The sequence below is a fragment of the Lucilia sericata genome, unplaced genomic scaffold (assembly GCF_015586225.1).
Source record: "Lucilia sericata isolate MDLA Ls3-8-SP2 unplaced genomic scaffold, ASM1558622v1 Contig001071F_arrow, whole genome shotgun sequence".
Lineage (NCBI taxonomy): Eukaryota > Metazoa > Arthropoda > Insecta > Diptera > Calliphoridae > Lucilia > Lucilia sericata.
The window spans coordinates 145,659-154,950 of NW_023995048.1; the positions used below are offsets into that span (position 1 = coordinate 145,659).

Consider the following 9,292-nt stretch of genomic DNA (forward strand, 5'->3'; position numbering starts at 1 on the left):
AACTTATAAAGTTTTCAAATAATTTTATATATTTTCTTTATAAAGATTTATGTTAATAATTTCATATATTTTCTTTATAAACATTCATGTTTAAATATAAAAACAAATTTAATAAGAAAACAAAACAATCGCTTATTCTGATTAAGAATAATGCTAATTGTTGTGTTTTGTTTTATATTATTTTATTTATTCTATTTTATTTTATTTTATTTTATTTTATTTTATTTTATTTTATTTTATTTTATTTTATTTTATTTTATTATATTTTATTTTATTTTATTTTATTTTATTTTATTTTATTTTATTTTATTTTATTATATTTTATTTATTTTATTTAATTTTATTTTATTTTATTTTATTTTATTTATTTATTTATTTTATTTTTATTTTTATTTTATTTTTATTTTATTGTATTGTATTTTATTTTATTTTATTTTATTTTTATTTTTATTTTTTTCTATTTTTTTTAGTTTAATATAATTTAATTTAATTTATTTATTTATGTGTTTATTTAATATGGCGTACCTTTCTCCAAAATATATATTAAATAATAATATCTTAAAAACATGTATACATAAGTATGTATTAGAGTTTTTAAAATATTTTTTTTTTTTGATTACGATTATATGGCAAAAAATGTTAATATTTTTTTATAATTTAATAACAAATTCAATACTTAACAACAAAATTAATAATAACAAAATTAATAGTAACAAAATAATAATAATAATTAAATTAATATTAATAAGATTAATAATAATAACAAAATTAATAATAATACTGACGATTATAACAAAAATATTACTTATGTAATATTATATTTAAGTGATTTTCAGAATTATAGAAAAATTATTTAAAAAAAAATCGATATTAGGTGTTTTTTTTTTGTTTTTCTTAATTCATCTTATTGAATTTACATATATGTTGAATTTTTTTTTTTTTTTTAGCTTTAGAATTTAATTATCTGATTTGTTTTTTTTTTTTAAATATGATCTTAGATTTGTAGCATGCACACATATAACATATAACTACAAGAATTTTTAGGTTAGTTTTCTTTTTGTCCTTTATATTCAAGGTGACTTTCAACCTATCACGTGACCTTAAAGGTCGTATGGGTCATTAGAATATCACCAGTGTCCACTATAGAGTTTTCTTCTTAACGCTTACCCTGAATTTTCCTTTTATTGGCTTTACCGTACGATATACACTTGCCCAATGTTCCCACTGTTCTAGGTTGTTGTCTTCGCTGACACAATTATGATTTCGCCACGTGGGAAATTTCTCTCGGGGGGATTTTCTTTATTCAATCTTGGCTGAAAATACCTTGTGTTTGCCTCTGTCTTTGCTAAACTGTAATATGGGCCTTGTTTTCTTACAAATAGATGGCTCTGCGACACTGGTGATTCCTTTTTGAATGAAACATCAAACTCAATTATTACAACTATCTGTTTTTTTTTTATTACGATTACTTATGATTTTATACAATTGAAATTATGCAATACCTAAAATACAATTATCTAAGTAATTTATATTTAAGTATAACATTTAATTCATTGTATAATGTCATAAGGCTATTGGTTATTTAATAACTTATTCATCTCACCTTTGATTTATGCTATTGCTTTTTCTATTAATTAGGTGGTTTATTAATATAATTAGCTTAGTTCACTTTCTCTTTCTTAATTAAAAATATTTTGCTCAATGACTTGCGTTACTAATGAATACAATTAGACTTCCACTTTCACTTATCTATGACATAATGATCAACGTGATCTTGTAAGTCTTATGTTGAAGTCGTTCTGAACGATCATAAAACCCACCACCCCTCGTTTCTCCCTCTTACATCGTTTTTCTCAAGATCATTGTAAGGTCATTACATGACTTTTTTCGTTAAGTGCATCGTTATTGTGAATGGACATAAAAGTCTATAACTTCACTGCCCCCTGTATGTCGTGAACATAAAACCATGATTACTCTACAAAAATATTTGACAGTTCTTCCAAGGAAAACAAACAAAAAAACCATAAACAAATTAACGAAATAAAGTAAACAACTATGTTTGAAAATTATAAATTTAATATTGAATTTCTCTTTCCAAATGAAAAGTGTTTTGTGAAGACCTACAAAATTAAGAACATTTATACCATGTCAGCTGGACGAGTGGTCATACAGGTATGTTTCTCCAAGGGTTGAAGTAAAGGCACCAGAATAGTTCCTAAATATAATCACTTTCAGTGCTGACCAGTTGGTCAGTACCAACTGTGTTTTTCTTAGTACCAACGTACCCGTCACAAAGCCAGCTTTTGTTGCGAATTCCATGATGCGACAAAAGTTGGGAAACACGCAGTTCGGGGACGCTATAGCTTATAGGTTCTAGATGTGTTTATCTGAAAGTTAAGTATTCTCTATTTGATTGTACTATTGAAGTTTTATGTGAAGAAGGATAAACTATATGGGTAAGTTCAAGATGAAATTCATAATATTTTCCATGTGTCTTATAGTCTTACGTACATGGAACTATTTAACTAAAACGTGTATGACTTTAGAAATATACTGATGTCAAAATTTTCGCGGTATTGTATGTTTCAATATAATCTTTTTGTTTCATTTTCAAAAGTCTTTATCTCTTTTACAGACCTATTCATCATTATTTAAGTTTGAATTCGTGAGAAGCTCTATTCGATTTGTGTTTGGAATCTTGTAAAACTGTGTAAGTTACTATAAAATAAAATAAATAATTGTAAGTTTAACCAAGGACCTGAAAAATTTGGCTTGACCGTATAGTGGCTAGATGATTACTGTAGGTGTATTACAAGATTAGGTCAATTACTGTTGATTTTATTGCTGTCAAAAAGAGTACATTTATCTTTATTTTAGTGGAGGTTAATCTGTATCGTGTTGTTTAGTATCATGAGTCATTGTCATAGGGAATAGTTGGTGTTTTAATAACGTCAAAGATTCATTAACAAAGAAGTTTTCAAATTACATACCTGTCATCCATTCTTCTAACATCAAGTTACTTCTTTTATAATGCAAATAAAATTGTATAGATAAGATTTCTTCAATCAATAAGAAAATATAATAGCGGCATAATAAATGATATATTATCTACCTATACTTTTCCTAATGATCGTATAAATTCTCATTTCTAGTAGTTTTGATACTTAGCTACTGTTTTAGATGTTGAGCGTGTATCGTACCTATCAGTTGTCCTCTCAAATTCTCTACCTCGTATTGATTTAGTCCTACTCTTGATCTTATCCGACACTTCAACCATGGCCTACATAACTTTGCATTAATACCCTTGGCAAAGTTGCTTTGGATGAAATTCTTTCTAAATACTTCCTGTCCAGGTTGAAAAGTTATCGATCTACTCCTTTTATTGTATGAATTTGCATTCCGTTTGTATGCCTCATGTATTTTTGTGTTGATTTTTTCGTGTATTAATTTCATCTGTTCTGCCTTAGGTAATACAATCTCATTACTATCAAGAGCTCCGAGTTTACGCAGAATGGAATAGGCTTGCGCGTGAGTGACCATATTGTATCCGGTGAGAGCGAAATATGGCGTTACTCCTGTTGACGCGTGAACTGTTGATCGTAAGGAACACTCGATTTTGGATAAATTTTCGTCCCATTTCGACTGGTCTTGTTGTAGATAGCTTCTTATACTTGCCAAAATTGATTGGTTCACTCTTTCACTTGCGTTGGCCTGTGGAGAGTGAATTGCCGTCCGCATATGGGTGACTCCATACGTTTTCAATAGGTCTTGAAACGATTCTGATATGAACTGTTTGCCGTTATCTGAGTGTAGTGTTTCTGGTACACTGAATTTATGGAAAATCTCGTCGATTAGGAATTTGTTTACAGCTTTAGTTGTTGCTTTAGGCATTGCTCTTAATAACACAAATTTCGTTTTATGATCTAGTACAATGAATATGTACGTGTTACCGGATTTTGACCTTGGGTAGGGACCAAGAAAGTCGACGTAGATTTTTTGAAAGGGCCTTTGCGTCACGACTTCATTTCCCATTGTGGGCCTTAAGGTTTGTTTCGGATGTTTTATTTCCTTACAGGTATCACATTCTCGTATAAATTTCTTTATTTGTTTAACCATAGATGGCCAATAGAAGAATTCCCTAATGTAAAAAAGAGTTTTTGCTGTACCGCCGTGAGCGGTGTTATTGATATGAGATTTTCTTATTATTTCATTTGTAAGTCCATTAGGCAACCAGATTTTCCAACAATCTTCTTCGTTCTCAACTTCGTCCTGATTGAATCTAACTCTTTTATATACGATGTTATCTTCTACCTTGAGATCTGGTAATCTATCCTTATTTTGTTGGATTGTATCAATCAAAGTGGTATACTCAGTACATTTAAACTCTTCGGAGTCGAAATCTATAATGGGGGTAGGTACTGTCACTTCTTCTACTTCTAGTCTCGACAACATATCTGGAACTACATTCTTACTACCTTTCCTGTGTTCTATGTTAAACTTATAATGTTGTAGTTTTAAGCTCCATCGAGCTAATCGTCCGCTTAAGTCCTGCTGCTTCATCAGCCATTTGAGACTAGAATGATCAGTAATGACTGTGAATTCCATAAGCTCAATGTACTGCCTGAATTTGTCTATCGCCAGGACTACCGCGAGGCATTCTTTTTCAGTTGTCGAGTAGTTCTGTTGTGCTGTATTTAACTTTTTAGAAAAGAATTCAATAGGGTGTTCGCAATCTTCGTCGTCTTTCTGAAATAAAACGGCTCCAATTCCTACATTCGAAGCGTCACACTGTACAAAAAAGGGTCGTTCGAAATCGGGACTTGTCAGTACTGGACTGGTAACTAGTCTTTTCTTCAGATCTTCGAAAGCTTTACAAGCTTCCGGGGTGAAAACAAACTTTGATGATTTCTTCAGCGTATCTGTAAGCGGTGAGGTTAGTGTAGAGAAATCTTGAATAAATCTTCGGTACCATCCGACGGTACCGAGAAATCTTCGAACGTCTTTCGGGTTTTTAGGTGGTTTTATATTTAATATCGCATCCATTTTACTGGTGTCTGGTTTAAGCTTACCACCTCCCACGATATAGCCAAGATAACGTAACTCTTTATAACAGAATTTTGACTTTTGCATGTTAATAGTGAGTCCTGCATCTGAGAGTTTATTTCCAACGATTTTCAGCATTGTCATATGTGTATTGAAGTCGGGTGAAACAACCAGAAGTCATCTAAATAGACAAAGATGCGATCTTTCAATTCGGACGGGATTATTTTATCCATAAGGCGACAGAGACGTTGGGCCGCATTACACAGTCCAAATGGCATTACCTTGAACTGGTAGTGAGGTCTACCGGGGACTGTGAATGCGGTCTTTGGTCTGGCAGATTCTTCGAGCGGAATCTGCCAAAAGGCATCCTTCAAATCTATTGCCGAGATATAATGCGTGTCACCTAAACGAGCTAATAATCCGTCGATATTGGGGAGGGGGTATGCATCTTTTCGCGTGACTTTGTTCAACTCTCTGGCATCTAAACAGAGACGGTTTTTATTAGGTTTGATGACTAATGTTGTTCGGTTATTCCATTCGGCATTCGTAGCAACTTCGATTACGTCAAGGTCTAACATTCGGTCCAATTCGGCGTAAGTTAACTTTTGAATCGCTGGGCTCACTGGGTAGTATCGCATTTTTTTCGCTGGTGCGTTTCCCGTATCAATAGTATGAGTTTCTAAATGTGTTTTGCCAAGCCCATACTTTGTATAACATTTGAAAAAAAGTTTTACGTTTTCGAGTTCAATCGATTGTTGTTCGTTTAACTTGTGCATTTTCATTTCCTCTTCTACTGTTGTTAACTCATTAATAATCTCCGAATTAATGCTTATTTTAATTCCTAAACGTTGCCAAAAGTCATAACCTAATATAAGGTCTTGTTGGAGATTTGGAACCAAATATAGCATCATTTCCTCTACTTTATTCCCGCACTGTATTTGTGTTTTGATTTTGCCTATAATTCGATGGGTTCCGCCATCTGCAGTTCGTATAGATGATTTGAAATCCATGATTTGAGTGTTCATCTTTTCAGCATTTTCAACACAATTACGCCCTAAGCAACTTATCGTAGCTCCACTATCCATTAGTCCTTTCAGCTTGAGTCCGTTTACGTTTACTTCCATATAGGGTCTTATATCAAAGTCATTATTCAAGGTTGTTGATGCTATTTCTTTTCTTTCCTGTTTCCGTTTATGAAATCTTTCCCTAGTTTTAATCATTCGTTTTGTATGTTTATGGTCTATGCCATTAAAAATCTCTGCCCTTTTCTTATTATAATTTTCTAGTCTAGTTTCATATGGTATTAGTTCTTTTAGCATCCTCTCCGTTTTCCTAGGCTGTAATGTAACTTTCGTATCAATTTCTTTACTTTCTGTTAAATTTTTAAGATTATTTATTTCATTTCCGTTTTCCTGCATTTTGTATTCTTCTTCCGGTCTGTAGTTATTGTTTAGATGTGTTGAAATATTTTTGTTTACTGGATCTGATTTTGTGTTGAACATGTTGGTCCAGTTTTCATCATGTTCTTTTGACTGTTTCCCTTGCATTTTGGACAATTTGGAGAGATCACATTTTCGAACCCACACCTATAACAAAATAAATTTCTCTGGGTCAGCGTACAGTCGATAAATGTATGGCCGGGAGTTTTTGCAATTCCAGCAGATAAGTTGTTTGCCTGGAGTACTGGTGTGGTTAACGGCTTCGATTTGATATTGATTCTCCTCCTCCGGAATTCCTTCATATTCCAGTTCGTTTATCCTGCGCGGGTGGTTTGGTTGTAGACGGTAGGATGGTCTCTTTGCAATATTGCGTTCAGCTCTACGGCATTCCTCGAGTAGATGGTCCAGGCTACTTATCTCCATAGGGAAAATAAGCTGCGTCACCCCCTCTTTAAGATTGTCCTTCACCAGTCTTACAAGTTCATATTCTGGAATTCTAACTTTAAGTTGATTTTGCAATTTCACGATTTCGGCTATAAAGGAATCGGCAGATTCAGTCGGATGTTGACGTCTTTCCATAATTTTTCTTTGGATCTCGAAGTCACTATCGTATCGCCTGAACTTTCGTAGTAGATGGTATCTTAAGTGTGGCCACTCACATGAGGGATTTTGCCTTCTAAAATTCCAAAACCATTGTTGAGCTCCTCCTGTCACTAAGTGGTGAAAACCCTTCATAAAGGTGCTCCAAGGACATTGGTAATCTTCGTGTAATGCTTCAACACGGAACACAAAGTCTTCTACACTCAAAACTTGGTTGTTGCCGTCATATTTAAAACCCCATTTTTCCATCTGTAATGGAGAATTATGATGATAAGTGGGTGTATTTTGTGGAGTATATTGGTTTTGTGGTTGGTGTTGATTGAACTGTGGAACGCTATTTTGATTGGTGCAGTTTGTATTGTTGTGATTTTGGTCCGGAGTACGATCATGATGGTTGTTTCTGTTGGTTTGATTTCCCGATTGAGTTTCCATTGTGGAATTTTGTTCGGATCGTAGTGAATCTCGGATAATCTGTGGGACCAAAGCCTTTAAGTTATCCTGTACCTCTTTCATAATCATAGCTTGCGCCGATCCTACTGAGGCTCTAATGTAATCCTGTAATGATAACCCATGCCCATTCACTGGCATCTCAGGATTCACTTCTTCGTTAACCGTGGCATTCTAGTATTTTGTTGGGGCATATTTGCACGTTCTTCAACTACAACACTTCTCGCTGCGTTACTACTATATTCGGGAGATTGAATAGTTGTACCAGATTCTGGAGAAGATGAAGTCTGGGGACCTGTCGGAAACTGTAGTGACATTAACGGTAGTATCGCGTTCGTGCTCATTTGAGGAGTAGGAGGCTTGTTAGTATGAGTATGCTGTTGATTTGTCGCTGCTGATGTTGATCCATCGCGATTTCTAGCTTGTATGCGACTTGATGACCTTGTATTTGTTGTCTTTTCAGGAACACTTGTCATAGTGGAATCCTATTTCCCTGATTTCAAAATTCCTTATAACTTTTACCTATCAGGCTATCGAGTAAACTCGTTACCGATCTAATCAATTTAAATCCTAACAACTAAAGTAGCTAATTTAGTCAGAATGGAAGTCAATCTTGATAAGGTGAATTTTTCTATGGAAATTGAAAAGTCTTAGAATTATGTTGTAGCAAAATTATTATAAGGTTTAAGAATATTAATATTCAAATAAGAAATATCAAATGAAGTAATAATTATAATGAAAATAAACAGCACTAGCAAAAATTTTCGTAGTTAGTAAAGTAGAAATACTAAGTATTAAACAAATACACAATACAGATTTTAATTCTCAGTACACGACAATTAGATTTTATAAGTCAAATTGGAAAAGATATAAAAGCAAATACTTTCAATCTCAATAGTGAGTATCGAATATCTTTTCTTTTCAATATATATTATCTACATATCCCGATCGTATGAACTTATGAATGAAAACTAAAAAAAATTATATCAAAAAAAGTATTTGAAAATGTTTTGTTTGAAGAAAATAACTAAACAAAACGAAAGACTTAGGAAGCAAGAGTAGTTTGTTTATCAACTAAACAAGAAAAGTTTGGATCGAATTATTCTCAAATGTATAAACATACGATGAGAAAAATATATTGAAAAAGTAATTTGAGAAAAGTATTGATTTAATAATTAAAACGAAATAGATAATAATAACAATAAATTAAGAAAACAAATACCAAAAAATTAGTACAATAAATGACAAAAAAAATGTATATAACGAACGATCTTTTTAGTATTGTTTAATGACTAATTTACACATTAATTATTAAGAAATTTTATTATTTTGTTAGTTCTACGTTAAATTTTTAATCTAAATAAATATACATATATTAATTTCGATAATAATAATTGTCGATAATAATAATTGTTTTTAATTCTTCTTTTCTCGATTTCAGATGTGACTGGTTGATGTGAATCACGAAGTTGGTTGGCTGGAAGTTTATATTTGGTGACTCGTAAATCCTTTTCTTTGGAGTTTTCTGTATACCAATATCCTAATATATTTTCCATATACTATGAATTTAATCATAATATATTTATATTTTACCCAAAACATCGAATTTGTAAAATTTTTTAAAATTGATTTTCATTACGAAAATTAAATAAAATTTACTATACCATAGATTGTGTTCGGAACTGTATTTTCTATGCCTTTGGTTCTACTGTCAACAAAAAAAACTTGACTCTATTTACAAAACAAAACTCTATATGAGAGAA

General features: G+C 32.0%; 1 long non-coding RNA gene across 2 annotated transcripts; it reads left to right on the top strand.

The window, feature by feature from the left end:
* Positions 1-2,039: 2,039 nt before the first annotated feature.
* LOC119609867 lies at positions 2,040-9,081 on the top strand. 2 transcript variants are annotated; one of them, XR_005231959.1, is made up of 3 exons: positions 2,040-2,172; positions 2,236-2,710; positions 8,971-9,081. It is a non-coding gene; the product is annotated as an uncharacterized LOC119609867 (long non-coding RNA). The 2 variants fall into 2 exon arrangements; XR_005231960.1 differs by having other exon boundaries at positions 2,154-2,456; positions 2,636-2,710.
* Positions 9,082-9,292: the final 211 nt, after the last annotated feature.